Below are 19,232 nucleotides of genomic sequence, written 5' to 3' on the forward strand. Positions count from 1 at the left end.
AGACTTGCCACTGGCCAAAGCTGAGCCAATCAGCCCTGGTGGTAGCACCCCTGTGATAACATTTAAGAAGGGGGAAAAGGTTCTGTGCAACAGCAGCCAGAAGAGACGAGTGAGAATATGTGAGACAAACAACTCTGCAGATACCAAGGTCAGTGAAGAAAGAGGGGGAGGAGGTGCTCCAGGCTCCCCCATTCCCTGTCCCTGTATACTGCTTGGAGGGAGGAGGTAGAGAATTCAGGAAACAAACTGAGCTCAGGAAGAAAAGGGGGGGAGGGGGGAAGGTGTTTTAGGGGTTTTTTTTATTATCATTTCTTATTATCCTACTCTGACCTTTGATTGGCAAGAAATTAATTTCCCCAAATCGAGTCTGTTTTGCCTCTTATGGTAATTGCTGAGTGATCTTCCTGTCCTTCTCTTGACCCACAAGTCTTTTGTCATATTTTTTTTCTGCCCCTGCCCATTTGAGGAAGGGAAGTGATAGAATGGCTTGGTGGGCACCTGGTATCCAGACAAGGTCAATCCACCACAGCTCCCTTAAGGGTATCCAGTCAAGGATCTTTGTAATGCAAAAGGGGATAAAAAGAAAGGAAGGAAGCAAGGAGCAACACATAGAAGATACAAACCTGATGAACAGACAATAAGTGAGGCAATAGCAAGAACCAAACCTAGTCAATTAAACTAATTGATAAGAGTATGAGGAAGGTGTGAACGCTAATTTCAGTAAGATTATCTGATCAAGAACTTTGTCAAAATGGGATAAGGAAATGGGTGAGGCAATAAGCAAAACATCTAGACCTGACAAACAAACAAACAAGTGGCCATGACTGAAGGAAAGTCCAAAGGAAAGTCTGAGGGCTGAGACTAAGCTGTACAGGGGCATTTTTGACATCAGGCACATCCGAGCAGCAGCCCTCAGCCTCATCAGGACCTGGAAGCCCTTGGCAGCCAACCAGGTGAGGAGGGGGTGGTGCCAGGAGCAATCAAGGGAGATTTCTCAGCATGTCTATGAGGGCATGGCATGGCAGTTCACACAGAAGGGTGAACAGGTAGAGCTCCTCTCTGACCATCTCTGAGCAGCCAATAGAGGCAGCAAACAGACTCAGCAGCTGATAAGGAAGAGCAAAGAGATCCTTTTAGCCCCAGTTTTGTTAGCATACTAGTTCAAGCTTCCTCAGTTATGGTGTTGCCATGCAGTAAAGCTCAATCCCATGTAGCTACAGGAGTCACTGAACCAGCCATGTCAGTCTTCCAGCCACCCGGACCTGCTAATGGTAGATGCATCTCTTCAGGTCACAGACTGTCAGGATTGCCTGATGCCTCTTTGCGAGGCTGGGGCTGACAAACTGTCTTTTTGCAGAAGGTGTGCTGTGGTTGAGGAGCTTTGTTGACAGATGTCTTGGTTTAAAGGACAGATGTCGGCCAAGGAAGGCAGGAACCTCCCTTGGAATAGAAAATATGACCTCCTTCCCGCCAAATTATTATAACTTTGAAATTATGGGGCTTTCAGGCAAAGATATGGGAAAAGGAATAACAGTTCTTAACTAGAATCTATATAATAGCAAGACAAACAAACAACAATGACGGCAGTAACAACAAACAAAAACAGATACCCAATAACAGCCTTCTTTCAGCTGTCAAGCACTTTCCCCTTTGGTGTAGTTATGGTCACAGCCAGCAGGGGAGCTGTTGGCTCCAGGCTGGGCAGGGCAGGGGCAATGATTCTCCTGCGGCTGCAGGCGGCGCTGTGGCACCAGCTCAGCCGCATCTCTACACAGTAATGACAGGTGAGCTGGTGGGAGAGATAGAAAAGGAGCTTCCTTTACAAACCTACAGGGGCAGCCAGTCTCAGTGCCCCTCTGGATGGCAAAATGGGCTGTAGCAGGAACCTCAGAGTAGCAGGCTGGAACAGCAGCGGCAGGCACACCTGGGGGTGGTGTTATAGATACATATTATAATATTGGCTTTTTGCAAATATTAAAATGGATTTTATATGTGTGATGTTAAAGTAACTTTGCTATAAAGATATAGTTTTTATTTCTGCTGTTAATTAAGCTTAGACATAGTAATGTCTGATATAAGTATGCTTGTGTTAAAATGCCTGCTTGGATGGGATAACATCCAATGAACATAGGATGAGGACACCTGCTACAGATATGCCAACTATCAGCACTCATCGTCTGAAGACAGTGTGGACCAAGGCCCAAAAACTGGAAGTGATAAAGAGAAGGAGCCAAAACCACAGCCAAGAAACATGCATGCTCTAAGAAGGCAGATCCCAAGCAGGGGCCATGTAAAATAGTTCCTGGGATATGTAAACTAGTTTATGGATATGCATAAGGGTCTATGGATATGCAACAGGCTGATGTAATGGAAAAGGTATTTAAGGGGTATTCCCGAAGATAACAGTGTGCCCTTGGCTGAGTGCCGAGATGCACCCGGCCATAATAACCTTTGCTCTATGGTCATTGTCTCCTATTGGCCTTTAATAAACTGTTTAAATTTTCACAGGAGAGTGTGTTTTTCACAGTGGCAAACAAAATGTAGCAGAAACTCCATGGCCGTGCCAGAAGCTGCGGGGTGTCCGGGTGTTGGGTTAAAAGTGTAGCAAGAAGCCCTGAAGCAGTGGCAGAGAACATTGGGGCTGGGCAGGGAATTGCTCCCCTGGATAGCTCACCAGGGATGACTGGTCCCGGGGGTTGGGCTGCGCAGATTGAGTGGCCCTGGTGGGAGCAGGGGACAAGGGAGGGGCAGTGACCATTTCTGGACACCAAACAAAAAAATGGATATGGGATACAAACCATTCTCAAGACACCAGGTGAAGGAGCTACAGGAAGAAGTGAACAGGCTACGTAGTATTCAAGTGAATGAGCAGGAGATTGATTATTTTAAGAGATGCTACAGTCTCAAGTCTCTTGGGAGTCTCAAACCTCCATTGTAGTGAAGAAGCAGGTGAACTCAGAACGCTGCAGGGTAATTAGGGAACTGTTAGTCAAGGGTCTGTTAAAGATGAAGGCTGGAAGCGGGCCACTGCACGTCCCAGAAAGAAGATTCCTCCTCCTTCTCAGATTATGACAAGTAGGACTGGTACCTTCTACAACAGGTATGAGGCTCTGGAACTACTGAGGTTGGCAAAGGTTCTTCTGGGATAGTGGGGCCTCCTAAAACAACACTACCTGTACCCTGCATCAAGACCTCCTCTGTTAAGAAGAAGAGTAGTTGTAATAGGAGACTCCCTTCTAAGGGGAACAGAGAGCCCAGTATGCAGATCAAACACAACTCACAGAGAAGTCTGCTGTCTCCCAGGGACACAGATAAGGGACTGTGAAAAACACGTTCACTCTCCTGTGAAAATTTTAAAAGTTTAATAAAGGACAATAGGAGACAAGGACCATAGAGCAAAGGTTATTATGGCTGGGTGCACAGAGGAGGGAAATTTTATAACCAACGGTGAAAAATGCGTATTTTATTATTAGCTTTTTGCAAATATTAAAATGAATATTATATGTGTTATGTTAGAAAGTTATGCTGTATTAATTTTCTTAAGTAGTGTGTTAAATATAGTTTTAGGTTATAACATAATGTTAAAATAGAAACTATGCTATGTAAGGTACTTTTTTTAAGAGGGGACACACACCGAGATAGCAGCCACAGGACACCTAAATCTTTCAGAGAAAAAGAATTTATTGCTCTCTTATCAGAAAAAACTAACTTCTTCCTGCCTCGCTCAGCCCTGAAGATGCCATTAGGATTCAGAGGAAGAAGTTGACACTGACCAGAGAGAATCCTTTGTTTAAATGGAATTTATGCATCATGTATGAGGTGTATGAATATGCAACAGGCTATTGCTTTTAAGGGTTAATCCTCTGTGAATGTGTGTCCTTTTTCGGGCTTATTTTGCCCAGAAAGAGGTACCAGGACTGTCCATAACTCTTTGTTTTTATTGTCTCGCATTGTCCTAATCCAAATTGTTCAAATTTTTATTACTCTAATTATACTACTATTTTTATAACCATTTTATTACTATTAAACTTTTAAAATTCTAAAAGCAAGTACTTGGCATTTTTCACAATTATGGTAGCAGAGGATGGTTCCTAACACCTCGCTGCTGGTGCTTTAGAAGAGTCAGAGTGAGGAAGGCGTGCCCTGCCCGATTAGGCAGCGGTGCTCTGTTTTCCCTAGTGTGACTGACAGATGCAGGTTACGATCTGTGGACAAAAGGAGGCAATAAAACAAAGGGAAAAAGGCTTCCTAAAAATGTGGTAATTGGCCCCCTAAGACTAGTAGTGCGTGTGAAGAACCCAGAAAGGAAAAAAGAATTGGGAAGTACTTTTTGGGGGGGCAGGTACGGGGGGGTGAATATGTGTGTGGCTGAGAGGCGGGCTGGTTATCCCAGACCTGCTACCTGTGTGAGGAGTCTCCCATGCTGCGTTTCCCTCTTTTCGTGAGAAAAATGGCCAGTAAATTGATGAAGCGAGATAAAAGGAGTGAGAGAATCCCCTGGGGTAACTGGGACTGGGTCTCAGGGAGGGGTTGAACCCCTCGGAGGAAGGAAGCACAGGAGTTTCCTAGCCCAATCCACTAGGAAATGGGACAAAAGGAAGGGGCCCCTAAAAATTCTGCTAGATTGAGAGATAAGAGTGCCCAAGAGCATCCAGAATCAAAACCTGCTGGGTTGAGGGATTAACATTCCAAGAGCATCCAGGGTTGAGCAAAATCCTGCCAGATTGAGGATATGCCCAAGAGCATCCGGGGTTGGACAACACAGCTGGGTTGAGGGATATCCAAGAGCACCGGGACTGGCCAGTAACACCTAAAATTGTAATAGGTGATTTGAAAGTAAAAGGTACCTTATTGTTGTCTTGTTGTGTGTGAGAGTGAGTCAAACACAAAATCAGCCTCAACTTCCCAGGCGGGTGGGAAGGGGGGATCTGTGGCATAAGGTGTAGGTGACCTGCAAACAGGTCATTGTTCTCCCGGGTGTGTGGAGAGGACCGTGGCTAAAGAGTGTGAGTGACACGCAGACAGCCTCACAGGTGAACTGGCACCAGAGGCGACCAGTCAGGGCCCTTCCCGGAGGCCCGGCGATACTGAAACCCAGAGGCCAACCCCAACGTGAGGGGGGGCCACAGGGACCTGTGATTCTCTGGCGACAGGGATCCACTTAGTGTCCTGGGGGTGTGAAAGAATGTGTGGAAGTGAATGAGAAATAAAAGTGAGGGAATGTAGATGAATGAAAATATATGTAATGTAGATTGTGTATTTTAAACTTTACTGTATCTCCTTGGAGGGAGGTCGATTGCATTGAAAAGTAGCGTGAGAAAAAGGGTTTTTTTATTTTTTTGTGTGTGTAGTCGAAAGAAAGTGGTATTCAGGTTGCTAGTGAAAGTGAGAAACAGAGGCAGGGGATGAATAATAGATAAGACCTTGAAAAATGGGACAGAAAACGAGGAAGTTGGATACAGGAAAGAAAAAAGGGGGAATAAAAGCGTACTAGCAGAGATACCTGAAAATAGCTCTTTGGGAGTTATGGTAGCTAACAGAGATACAACTCCTTGCAAAAGAAGAAAATACAGGGTGTGCGGTAGTTGATGGGAAATACATGCAAACTATTGAAAAAGGGGAATTAACCTTAAACTGCTAAGATCAAACTTGTGAATTATATGCTCTAAAACGAACACTGGAATATTTAGCACACAAGAAAGGAACTATATATACTGACTCAAAGTATGCCTTTGGAGTAATACATACCTTTAAAAAATTTGGAAAGGAAAAAGATTACTTAACTCAAGAGGAGAGGGATTAGTACATGAGGGATTATTTTAGAGGTTTTAGAGGCATTAAAATTACCTAAAAGAGATAGCTGTAGTACATATTAAGGGACACCAAAAGGTAAAGACCCCAGAAAAAAAGAGGAAATAATTTGGCAGATCAGGAAGCTAAGGATGCAGCAGAAAATGGGGCCAAAAGAGTTATGTTACTATTAACTCCAAATGAGGAAAAATTGGAAATTCCAAAGTTTAGTGAAGCAGAGAAAAATAATTAAACTAGATAGGAGGTGAACAAGATGAATCAGGGAAATGGAAACTTCCTGATGGAAGGCAATTTCTTAATAAAATGCTTACTAGGGAAATATTAGAAGACATGCATCAGAAAACCCTTTGGGGTACTCAAGCTTTGTGTGGTCATTTTTTTAAGGAACTATGGTTATTGGGACTTTTAGATTAGCAAAACAAATTACTGAAAGATGTATAATTTGCCAAAGGATAAATAAAAGGGTGATGAGAAAAACAACATGAGAAGGTCGTGAGTTAGCTCGTCGACCATTTCAAAGTATCCAAGCAGAAGTTTGGATTTGTTAGGCTCTGGATTTATTTGTAAAAAGCCATATAATCCAGAAGAAAACGAATATGCCACATGCTAGGGGGGAGATCGTAAGAAAATAAAATTTTTAAAATATCAAAAACCCCCGAGACAAAGCAATAAAAGAAAAAAAGGCTGAAAGAAAAGGGCTGGGTGTTATAAAATTGACTCAAAACGAGCAATTTCCAATCAAAGAATTTATTAATTATTGAAGCAGTTATACTACGCAAGCAAAGGCTCAGCGCTGGGCGACAGGGGAGTCTCAGCTCCACCTACTGCCGCACCAACTAGTTTCTGATTCAGTCCTTTTATCCTCTCCATCCTTCAGGAGTCCATGTTATCTCGGAGTTCTCTGCGCCTGTGCTGGTTGTTGCTAGGGGTTCATCCTTCTGTCTCCTGGTGGTCGGTGATAAAAGGCTGCGGAGTCTTCCTCAGCCGCGTCTTCTTCACCCTATGTCTTTATTTGGTGACTTCTCCGTGGAAAATTACCAAAATCTTATGATTAACGCAATATGTGCCCTATCAAGTTTCAGCAAGCAAATATCCTGCCTTGCAGACTGTTTATCTCCCCCTGCCCCTTCCCCAGCTTTTCCCTGGTCGTTATCTCTGTGAGTTATCTGCTTGTACCATTTGTCAGCGGGAAAGGTTTCCCTGCTGGGTGTTAATCTGCCCCTGCCCTTTCCCCAGCCTTTCCCTGGTCGTTATTTCTGTTAGTTATCTGTTTGTACCATTTTCTGGGTGGGACTATGTGTGGGCTCCTGCAACCCCTTCCCTGGTATCCTTGTAGCTCATATCTCATGAAGTAGTACAGAAATAGTCAGCAGAGAACTCTTGTAACACACTGGTCTCTTTTTCGTGATGAACAAAATGTAGTCCTTCATCTCAATCCCCCCTTTGTTTTGATACTCAATTTTGTTCATCAAAAAGCTCTAATTCCCTTTTGCTAAGCTCCAGAGATTCTTCTGGATCATCCATCTTCAAGGTTTCGTATTTTGCTCGTATGAGCATAAGGTGAGCAGCTTCTAATCTGCCTTTTACAATGCTAATCAATTTATTAAAAATACAAGGGCCAAACGTGAGTCCCAATAGTAAGAGAAGTAGTGGACCCGCTATTGTTGATAATAAAGTTGTAAGCCAAGGAGAATAGTTAAACCAAGATTCATACCAGCTTTGGTGTTCTTCCCTTTCTCTTTGTCTTCTTTCTAGCCCCTCCCGTAGTTTTGCCATTGAGTCCCGTATAATTCCGCTCTTGTTTACATATGTGCAGCATTCTTCTCTTAAAGCAGCACATAGTCCTCCTTGTTGCAGGAATAATAGATTTAACCCCCTTCGATTTTGTAAGGCTACCTCTGCTAGGGAATCTAATGATTCTGTGAGGTCTTTGATGGAGGTTTCGATCCTCCTGAGGTCTTCATCTACAGAGGCTCTTAGTTCTTGGAATCCTCGGTGTTGCTGTATGAGTGAGGCTATTCCTGTTCCTGTCCCGGCTGCACCTATTCCTAGTAACATTGCTACAGTGAAGGTTGTGAATATTTCCCGTTTCACTATGTGGGGTCCTATATTTTGATATTGTTCATAAACGTACTCTACGGGGTGGTAAAGGACTCTGGGTACTATCAATACTTGAATACAAAAGTCACTGGATTCATTAAATCGGTCTATATTTATACATGGGGTGACTCCGAGAGTGTTACAGACCCATTTAGTATTTGCTGCTGGCAGTATCCAGCTGGCAGGTTTCTTAGGGTCACTCAGATTCCCCATAACCTGACATAGATGTCGTTTTTCCACTGGTACTCGTCCTATACATCTTCCTCTCCCCGTTACCCTTGCCAAGGTTATCCCTCTTGATTCTTCTCCTCCTTTTTCCATAGGCACCTAGCTGGGTTGGTCCCATTTACTCGTCTGCTTTTTGCTGTTACCCCTATGGCTTCATAGAACGGGGGGTTTACGGTGTAACACAGCCAACATTCCTTAGTTAGATTTGGATGGGTCTCATTCAGGACTAGGAAAGTGGCCTGTAATATTTTCCACAAGTCCCCTTCTCCCGGGTTTTCAGGTCCTCAGGTCAAATTAGTAAAGTTTTGCTTATACATTTCTGGAAGACTAGTGGTTGGGGCTGATTCTGATTAATTTCCATTATTTTCTCCTAGCGTTTGTTCTCCAGCTATCGCCTGGTTTGGTCCAATTGGTTCAGGGTCGTGTGGCACGGTTGTCTTTTGGATTATAAAGTGCCCCCCTCTGTCTGTCCCTGGTTCCCATAATCGGGCTCCCCACATTTTCCCTAATAACCAGACTTGGTCATGTGGTTTTGTCACATTAATGTAAATCATATTGCATGTTCCATCTAACCCTCCTTCTTTCTGGGTATATGTGGAAGTGGGCTGTGTACACCCGTATGGACCCCATCCAGTTCTGATAAACCCGTCCTCGTTCCCCCCCAAAGGAGCTTACTGATACACAGTCCCAATAAGCACAGTAAAAGTGTCCTGGATAGTTACAATACCCTTTTCCTGGGTTTGAGCTTGGACAAAAATAATATCCAAACTGATTTAAACATGGATTTACAGGTATTAAATCACACAAAGTACATAAAAAGCTGGGTGCGCCAGATGTGATTTTGGTCTGGATAACATACTGGTCTTCCCATCTAATCAGTGACCATTTGAAGGGTTGATGTGAATACCCTTCTGCCCCTGAACTTGTTACAATGCACCAGAAAAGAATTAAGGCTTGTAATTTGGGGCTGTCATTGTCGGAGCTCAGGTTAAATTTTACCTTTGGTTTCCCCAGTGGTGGGTTACCAATCCTGGGGCAGGACAGCCAACATTTCCTGGACATCCCATATGGGGGTCGAGGCTTCCGACGGACTCCACTGGTTATTACCTCTCTGCCTCGCCCGACGACTCGGTTGCTGCGAGCCTCGGGGTTTATCATCTTCTCGGCAGCAGAGGTATTCTTCAGGAGCCGGATAAACCTCCCGTTTCCACTTTTTAGCACTGGCGGCCCAGTTATCAGCTTTTATTAATGAGAGGTCACGCCGCAAATTGGGGGCTTTCTTCCGACACACCACTTCCAGGATGTCCAGGAGAAAGGGGATCGGTTCGTTAGGGTGGTAGCAGAACCGATCAGGATTTACCCCTTTGGAAAAGGTTTCCCACCACTCGTCAGATCTAAGCTTTACCTCCTCCCGTAGCAACTCTGCTACTAAGAATGACAGAAGTTAGTCTCCTCTCTTTCTCATAGCACGGCATGCAAATTCCCCTAGGTGTTCTACCACTCCGACAATGAGACCACCAAGGTTCGTGACACAATTTATAGGAAAAGCATACAAGGGGGTGACAGTCACAATCTAACCAGTTACACTTTAACCTTATATCTTTGTTTTGTGTTTTTTCCCCCTTCCATGGGTGCCCTTTATGTTCTAATCTCGGGGACTTAAAGTAGGGCTTTCTTAACTCGTCCTCTAAGAGTTTGCAATATCCAAGAGCCTCCTGATTCCCTATTAGCTGGGTTTGGAGATAATGGTTATCTCCAACCCAGATTACTATCCAAATCATTTATCAGTTCGTTTCAGCTTTAATTTGGTTTCTCCCGGGAGACTGCAAACCTCCCAGCTGTGAGGGGGTTTTACCGGTCCTTTTATGCGACTAGCATGAGTCCATCCTTTTTCAGCGGTTCGTATGGCTGCTTCTGTGCTGAGGAGTACTTGGAACGGTCCTTCCCACCTTGGAGTCAAGGGGTTTTCTTTACAGTTTTGTGTTTGTTTTTTTTTTTTTTTTTTTTTTGTTTTTGTTTTTTTTGTTTTTTTTTTTTTTGTTTTTTGTTTTTTTGGTTTTTTTTTTTTTTTCACAAGCACCCAATCTCCTGGCTGTACCTGGTGTAAGATAAAATCTAAAGGAGGCCGTTGTGCTAACATACCTTTTTCCCATAATGCCTTTCTGTACTTTGTCAATTCCACCAAATATTTTTGTGTACATGTGTCATTAATGACAGGATGTTCGTTAGGATTTTCTAGGTTATACGGCATCCCATACATCATTTCAAAGGGTGATACCCCTAAATCAGCTCTAGGTCTTGTTCTTATATTTAGCAACGCTAGAGGAATACATTTAACCCAGGTCAAATTGGTTTCTGCTACCAGTTTGGTCAATTGCTTTTTTATTTCTCCATTCATTCGTTCAACTCGTCCAGAGCTCTGGGGATGCCAGGGGGCATGTTGTTCCCACCGTATGCCCAGAGCTGTTGCTAAGTTTTGGGTAATTTGGGAAATAAAATGCGGCCCTCTATCTGAGTCAATGACTTCTGGGACCCCATATCTCGGGATTATCTCTTCCATCAATATTTTCGTAACTACTTTGGCTGTTTCTCTTACGGTTGGGAAGGCTTCCACAAAATGTGTTAGGTGGTCCACCAAGACCAATAAATATTTGGTTCTCCCTACTTTGGGGAGCTCGGTGAAATCTATCTGAATGTGGGAGAAAGGCCTTTTTGCTAGCGGTCAGCCTCCCTCCGGTAATTTTCTCAAAAAAATTTTTTTTTTTTTTTTTTTTTTTTCCTATTTACTTGTAAGCAAATTAGGCATCCTCTGGTTACTTGTTTGGCAATGTCCCAGATTCCCACACTCACATACTTTGCAGCAAAATAATCTACCAGTCCCTGTGATCCCCAATGTGTTTTTTTTTTGTTGTTGTTTTTTTTTTTTTTTTTGTTGTTTGTTTGGTTTTTTTTTTTTTTTTTTTGATGTATCTTAGTCAGTAATCTATGTGCCGCATTTTGGTGGTCCCAATGGGGGTTCTGTAGGGGCCATTTAGTGTCCGCAGCCGGGCCTTGGACATGCTGCGTGTCCCAAATACGCATTCCTTCCCTTCTTATCATATTCCGTTCTTCAGTAGAGAACAGAATGCCCAAAATGGACTGCATTTCTTCCCAGGTATAGATGTTTGGTCCTAAGAACTGGTCGACCCTCTCGGCTACCCCAAAAGGGTCCTCTAATAAATGTCCCATGTCCTTCTTAAAGTCTCGTACATCTGCCGAACTCAAGGGGACAGTAATAAATCCTATACCCGCCTGTGGTCCACCCATAGGCATCTCCCGTAGAGGGAATAGCCCCGTCTCAACCCTACTGCGGCTCCTTATAATCGGGCCTTGGTAATCGGTTTGGTTAACCTCCCCTTGGTTACCCTCTTCATCATTGTTTGGTGCAGGTGGTTGTGGAGGTGGTGGGGCATTGGGTGCTAGCGGTGGGACATATGGGGGCGGTGCTATAATTAAGTCGCCCAAATGATTGTCCCTCTTCCCCTTTTTGTCCGGATCCCCTTTCCCTTCTCTTAATTGGAAAACATACACTTCGGGTCTTGCTACCCATATTTTGATATTTTGGCATAATCACTCTCCTCTTGCGAGAAGGGCTCTTTAGAATTTACCCATAGGTTCAAGTCCTGTCGAACCCAGTCTTCAGATGATCCAAACATGGGCCAAAAAAACTTTTTTTTTTTTTTTTTTTTTTTTTTTTTTTTTTTTTTTTTTTTTTTGGAAATCTCTTTCCCACCCCATACTTCCATACAATGATGTATCATTCTGGCCCTATCCTTAGTCTCGGTCCCTGGGTAATGCTTCCAATTACTAAGCATAAATCCTAGGGGATTGTCCCTTGGAATGGGGGGGAGTTTCCCTTGGGTTGGGGTCTTGCTTTTCCCCTGCCCCATTCATCCGGAGTGCCTTCTTTCACTCTCAAATTCCTTTCACTTCCCCTTTTTCGTGGCCCGAGCCCTCGCGGGTCTGCAGGAACCGCACTACTCAAGGGTCCACACTCACTTGGAGAGTCCAGCTGCCGGCCCTCCTCTCATTCACACTTGTCCACCGCCACACTCCGGGATCCCAACCCCGCCCGAACGGATTCCCTTTTATACTTACGCGTCCTGCGTCTTCGTCCGGACTCCGTGCACAGATAATTAAGGGGTTCACCGGTATAATTTGTCCCGTTTGCTTACTAGTATATATTTTAGGGTCGTCGGTGAGAGTGGCGGAGGTTCTCCCAGAGGGGCCACCCAGAAAGCACTGGATGAGGCGCCCCCCACTCTGGGTAGATCCTACCCGATCCAAACTCTCATCCGAGTCACGGCACCAAATTGTTATAAAATTGACTCAAAACGAGCAATTTCCAATCAAAGAATTTATTAATTATTGAAGCAGTTATACTACGCAAGCAAAGGCTCAGCGCTGGGCGACAGGGGAGTCTCAGCTCCACCTACTGCCGCACCAACTAGTTTCTGATTCAGTCCTTTTATCCTCTCCATCCTTCAGGAGTCCATGTTATCTCGGAGTTCTCTGCGCCTGTGCTGGTTGTTGCTAGGGGTTCATCCTTCTGTCTCCTGGTGGTCGGTGATAAAAGGCTGCGGAGTCTTCCTCAGCCGCGTCTTCTTCACCCTATGTCTTTATTTGGTGACTTCTCCGTGGAAAATTACCAAAATCTTATGATTAACGCAATATGTGCCCTATCAAGTTTCAGCAAGCAAATATCCTGCCTTGCAGACTGTTTATCTCCCCCTGCCCCTTCCCCAGCTTTTCCCTGGTCGTTATCTCTGTGAGTTATCTGCTTGTACCATTTGTCAGCGGGAAAGGTTTCCCTGCTGGGTGTTAATCTGCCCCTGCCCTTTCCCCAGCCTTTCCCTGGTCGTTATTTCTGTTAGTTATCTGTTTGTACCATTTTCTGGGTGGGACTATGTGTGGGCTCCTGCAACCCCTTCCCTGGTATCCTTGTAGCTCATATCTCATGAAGTAGTACAGAAATAGTCAGCAGAGAACTCTTGTAACACACTGGTCTCTTTTTCGTGATGAACAAAATGTAGTCCTTCATCTCACTGGGAACAAGAGATTACCTCCTCCGTTCCCGCTTGTTCCCCCCACCCGTTCGCGGCTGCACTCCCCCCCAGCCCCCGTCCCCGGCTCCGGTCTCGCTGCTCGAGGCTACACCACTCAATCCAGCCCCTGTGCCGGCTCTGGCCCTGCCGGTGTGATCGTCTGCTCCGATCCCAGCCGCCTGGCCTGCAGCGGCTCCGCCGGCCATGCCGAGGATGGGGGCGGGGGGGTTCGGGTCTGTCCTGCCGCGTGGTCTGTGGTCACTGCGCCGACCGCACCGAGAGGGGGGGGTCCCCTCTGTCCCGGCCGTGCCATCTGCGCTGGGCGCCGCTGCTGCTGCCGGGGTCTCCCGTCTGCTTTGTCTCTGACGGGAGCCCGGGAGCTGCCGGATCAGCCGCCATAAGACATGTGGGGGCTACCCACGCTTCGGCTCGGTCTCCACCGGAAGATCCCCCTCTAACGGTTCCGGCAGCGGACCCCGCCTGCTCCTTGGAGGACTAAGGCTCGGCACGGTTCCCTCCGCTCACCCCCCCTTCCTCCGACACTAAGGGAAAACCAGCAGGTCCCTCCAGGAGATTAGAATATGCCAATGGCACCTACTGATTGGGGTCAGAATGATGAGGAGGGGAAGAAACACATGAATAATTATCGTAATTTCATAATCAAGGGAATAAATGAGGCAGCTTATTGAAGATAAATGAAAAAAAAAAGGGGCCTTTAAGTGAATTAAACAGGGCAGGCGACTTTTTCTCCTTTTAATGCCTTTATTAAAAGTGATTAGCTCAAGACTGGGAAGCCCGACGGGTCTGCAGTCTTCGTCGTCTCTCCCAGGGTGACTCGGAGGACATGCGCTGCTTTGTCCACCAGGGGCAGAGCTGGGGATCCGGCCCTCGAGTGAGCCTTGGGCGTGACCCCGATCTGGACTAGCTCCAGGTGTTGGTTTAAGATGATTTCTCTGCTCAGGGCGAGGGGCAACAAAGGTTTTCAGCATCTCTGCAGGCTCAGCACTCTGGTCCTCACGTCCAGACATCACTCTTAATTCTGTATTGGCTCGTTGTTTTTGGGGTCTTTTTCGGTACGTTTGACACTTCCCATGGCATGCTGGTCCTGAAGTTATTTTGCATCTTCTGATGCCCCCCTCTCACGTCTCGTCCCCTCCCCTCACTGTGGGGGGAGGTCCCCTCCCCTCACTGGGGAGAAGAGCCATTAACTTAGCCCTAGCCAGGGCCTTTACTCATATAAAAAGAACTATTAACTACAACGACTTGTGATTGTCATAACAAACAGGTAGCATTGTAGCAGCAACACTGGTCTGACTGGTTTTGTAACCTTTTTTCTACAAAAAAACTTGGCAGAATTTTGTTTATAACATTAAGGGACAGCTTTTAAGAGAGGAAGAAGAAACTCCAATTAAATAGTTGAATAGTTAGACAGACTTAGGACATTATAGGAGAAATTGCACTAATCAGGTAAAAGATCTAAAAATCATCAGAAAGATGGGCACAGAAGAGGAATAGAGAAGTCATAAGCTCTATATTTTAAAAGATGGATACCATCTAGAGTCTGTGATAACTTTAAAAGTAAGTCCCCCAGAAGAAGAAAAATTAGAAATTGTGGTAGACAAAGGGGCAGAAAGAACCTGCCTGTTAAATATTCCAAAAGGTTACAGTGTAAGCAAAGACACTAAAAGTAACAGGAGCAAAAGGAGAGTTTCACAGTTCCTGTCATTAAAGATGTAGTAATTAAGGGAGAAACTAGAATTTAGATAGGGGATGTCTTATTAGTCTCTGGGGTAGGTAGCAACTTCTTGGGAAGAGACTTACAAGTGAAATTAGGAATAGAGGTTATATCAGAAGATGGGAAAATGACAGCTAGAGTTTTAAAATTAGGTCAAGAGGATGAAGAAAAAATTAACAAGGAAGTTTGGGCTGGAGAAGGAAATAGGGGAGGAATAAATATTGACCCCATAAGGGTTACAGGTGAGAGAGAGAATTGTCCCATATGTGTATGTCAGTACCCCATATCTTTAGAAGGATGGGAAAGTTTGAAGCCAGTAATAAAAGGACTTATAAAAAATGAGACATTAGAACTTTATATGTCTTCTCATAATACCCTTATTTTCCCAGTAAAGAAGGCCAATAAAAACTATCTTTTATTATTCAGAGAAACTAAAGTTGAGGTAAAAAAGGCTATTATATAACTTTTGAATTTTCTTGGGAAAAAAAAAAAAGAATTAAGGGTATCAAAGAGGGAAATCAGAAAACAACTCGGATCATTGGGATATTGATGATTATAGAAAGACAGGTACACACAAGCAATAAAATTTTTATATGGAAAATTAACAAAGGAAAATGATGTTAAATTAGAAGAGTTGAAGTTAAAACTAGCCTAAGTACCAGCTTTAAGCTTACCCTCATTAGAAAAACCCTTTTCATTTGTACATAAATGTAGAAAATGGAGTAGCTCATAAAATTTTAATTTGGGAGTGGAGAGGAGTAAAGAGACTAGTAGCTTATTTATCAAATATGTTAGACCCAGTAAGCCACAGCTGGCCAGTATGTATTCAGGCTATAACAGCTACTGCAATCCTAGTAAAAGAAAGTTGTAAGATTACTTTTGGAAGTAAACTAGTTGTGTGTACACCTCATACAGTCCAAGGTGTGTTGAATCAAAGAAAAGAGAAAAAAAAATAGGGAAAAGAAAAGAAAGTAAGGAGGGAAGAAAGAGAGAAGTTGAAGAAGGGGGAGTGGTGGTTAGCAGACTCTGGGATGCTGGAATGTGGAGTGTTATAAGTAAAAAATCTGCCAATTTTTTTGGGAAAAGAAAATGTTGCAGAACCAGTTAAACCAGTTGCTGCCAAGGTGAAGTTCTACCTGTTTGTTATTGTAATCACCGGTTGCTTTCGCTAATTGCTCCTTTTGTATCGGTAAGGCCCTGCATGGGGCTAGGTTGATAGCCCTTCTCTCCAAACAGTGAGAGGAGGGGACATGGGGGAGGGGGCATCAGAGAAAATGCAAAATAACCTCGAGACCAGCATGCCATGGGAAGCAACCCCGCCAAACTTACCAAAAAGACCCCAAAAACAACGAGCCAATACAGAATTAAGAGATCAGAGTGATGTCTGGAAGTGAGGAACAAAGTACCGAGCCTACAGAGATGCTGAAAACCTTTGTTGCCCCTCGCCCTGAGCAAAGACCTCAGCTGGAACCAAGACCCCGACCCTGGAGAACTCAAAAGTTGAAACAGTGGATCTAGCTCCACTGCTTTTCTTAGGATGGGACACCCAGCTCTGCCCCCTACTGGACAAAGATTCAAAAGCTGCACATCCCTCCTGCTCAGAGTAAGCCTGGGAGCAACGAAGGACCCGTCGAGCTTCCCAACCTTGAGCTGATCACTTTTAATAAAGACATTAAAAGGAGAAAAAGTCTCCTGCCCTGTTCAATTCATGGAGTGATGATGTCTTGGTGCTGGAAGAGACCAAGAGTGTCAATGCAGTATCTGCACGAAGGGTACCCAAAAAGTAAAAAGCTATAGATGTGATTCATCTCATGTTAAAATCGGCCTGGCTGTTCTTGTTTACCTAATTGTAGCTCACAGAAAGAAGAATTTGTCTCTGCAGCTATTAGCACAGCTGGATATAAGAAGAAGATGCAGCTGTGGAGAAAGCTTTTAGCTAAACCCAGAAAGTTTTGAAGAAAGCTAATGGTAAAATTTAATGCAGTATTGTCTTTCTTTTATCACTGTGCTATTAAGAAGTCCTTTCCAGGTACTACTGAAGCAGCAATCTGAACCACTGGGAAGATAGTGAATTCATGCCATTAAAATCAAACGACTTGTGAAGGAACCTGAAGAATGGACTATCACATCTAAACTGAGTGATACCAAATTAACTTTCAAACGGGGACTGGGTGGTAATGGTTTGGGAAAACCCAAATGGTCCAAGAAATGTACAAAGAATAACACCTAATTAAGAAATAATGAAAAGCTTACATCACTGGTTTCAAGCACTGCCTGAATAAAACATCTCCTTGGGGAGGAATACTTCAGACCGAAGGATCAGGACTGTTTTGGTCAAAGAGTTCTTATATTCTGACCTTAGCCTGTGAATTGTACAGGGGAGGGGGGAATTACCATTTCCATCAGTACCATAATGTAAACTTTATTTGATTAATCCCAATACTGGACATGCTAGCTGGGTTATAATTAAATGCTTGAATTGTGAGAATAATTAGTATTGTGGTTCACAAAATTTATGATCATATTGCAAAAAGTGTTAAAGTAAGAACTTTGGGGGTTTTTTGGATGGGAATTATTAGTGCCTGTTGAATGAGAGATACCTGAGGGACGGTAGGAGACCACAGTTAGAGGGTGTCAAAAACAATTTGCCTGGAAAATAGTTAAGAGAAAGTGACAAGGAAATAGAGGGCAAGACCAGATTGGCCTCTGTATTCGCCACCAAGAAGATCACATATACCTGCTGTGGGTTGCAACCTCACAGGCATGGGAGGTGGGAGTATAAGCCATACTGGACCTCTGCTATTCCTGTTTCTGGCACTCATTTGTTGTCTTTTCCCTTTTGGGATACCAGCAAGATTGTGTCACAAATGCTACAGAAAGCATCACATAAAAAGAAACCAAAGTTCCTCTTTTATTACACACACCCATGTCAACAGCCACTGTTATAACCCATCCAAATTAAGAACCCGTAGGCAAAATGGAGAAAATTATTGGATTACAAGAAACTTAGGAAAAAGTGGTAATAGATTTGGAATTGAATGTCCAAAAGGAGAGAGATGGATTTGTTTTACATTTAATCTTAAAGATACAGTTCAGGATTTGGTAATAAAACAAATAGTAAATGAAAAGGTAAAACCAGCACAGCAATCTAACTCTGTATTGACCCCAAAGTATATGCTGAATCGTATTATAAGACTCCAAGCAGTTATAAAAATGATAACAAATAAAGCTGCTCAGGCATTGGAATTAATATCAAGTCAGCAAAGCCAAACAAAAACTGTAGTGTATCAGAATAGGTTGGCTTTAGACTATTTATTGGCTAAAGAAGGGAGTGTTTGTGGAAAGTTAAAAATATCACATTGTTGAAAAAATAACTACAGGGAAGTCATTCTAGAAATAGCAAAAGATATATATAAAAAAAAAATAACCCAGGTACCAGTTCAAAATTAGAAAACAGTGTTTAAACCTAGCTGATGGGGTAATGTATTGGAGATAGGATGATAGACTAAATTAAGTGTTGGGAAGGATGAAAGTTTGACAAGAAAGTCTCACAGATATGTATGCTTAGCAGAAAGATTTTTGAATGTAGAGTCTGATGAAGGAATAGAGATGTGTTAAAAACGCCAATCACTTATTTTTAAAATTTTTGAAAGTTTAATAGTAATAAAATGGTTATAAAAATAGTAATACAATTAGAGTAATAATAATTTGGACAAATTGATTTAGGACAATATGAGACAATAAAAACAAAGAGTTATGGACGTCCGGGTACCTCTTTCTCGGCAGTACGAGCCCGAAAAAGAACACCTGTTAACAAAGGATTAACCCTTAAAAACAATAGCCTGTTGCATATTCATACACTTCATACATGATGCATAAGTTCCATTCAAATACAGGATTCTGTCTGGTCATCGTCAACTTCTTCCTCCGAATCCTAACAGCGCCTTTGAGGTGGGAAGAAGTTTGTTTCTTCTGATAAGAAGGCCATAAATTCTTCTTCTCTGAAAGATTTAGGTGTCCTATGGCTGCTATCTTGCTGCGAGTCTTTTCTTTTAAAAAAAGTATCTTACATAGCATCGTTTCTATTTTAACAATTTTTATAACCTAAAACTATATTTAACACAGTACTTAAGAGAATTAATACATCATTACTTCCTAACACAACACATATAATATTCATTTTAATATTTGCGAAAAGCCAATCATAAAATACATGCATTTTTCACAATCCCCACTCTTATTCTTTGTAAATCATTTGGCTTGAGCAATATTTC

General features: G+C 43.3%; 1 long non-coding RNA gene across 1 annotated transcript; it reads left to right on the forward strand.

Annotated features, from left to right (window-relative positions):
- Nucleotides 1–7,293: 7,293 nt before the first annotated feature.
- Nucleotides 7,294–8,029, forward strand: LOC139585963 (uncharacterized). The gene is made up of 2 exons (XR_011677407.1): nucleotides 7,294–7,737; nucleotides 7,768–8,029. It is a non-coding gene; the product is annotated as an uncharacterized lncRNA (long non-coding RNA).
- The last annotated feature ends 11,203 nt before the right edge of the window (nucleotides 8,030–19,232 follow it).

This window comes from Agelaius tricolor, unplaced genomic scaffold, assembly GCF_023055355.1.
Source record: "Agelaius tricolor isolate 1412-34295 unplaced genomic scaffold, bAgeTri1.0.p SCAF_98, whole genome shotgun sequence".
Lineage (NCBI taxonomy): Eukaryota > Metazoa > Chordata > Aves > Passeriformes > Icteridae > Agelaius > Agelaius tricolor.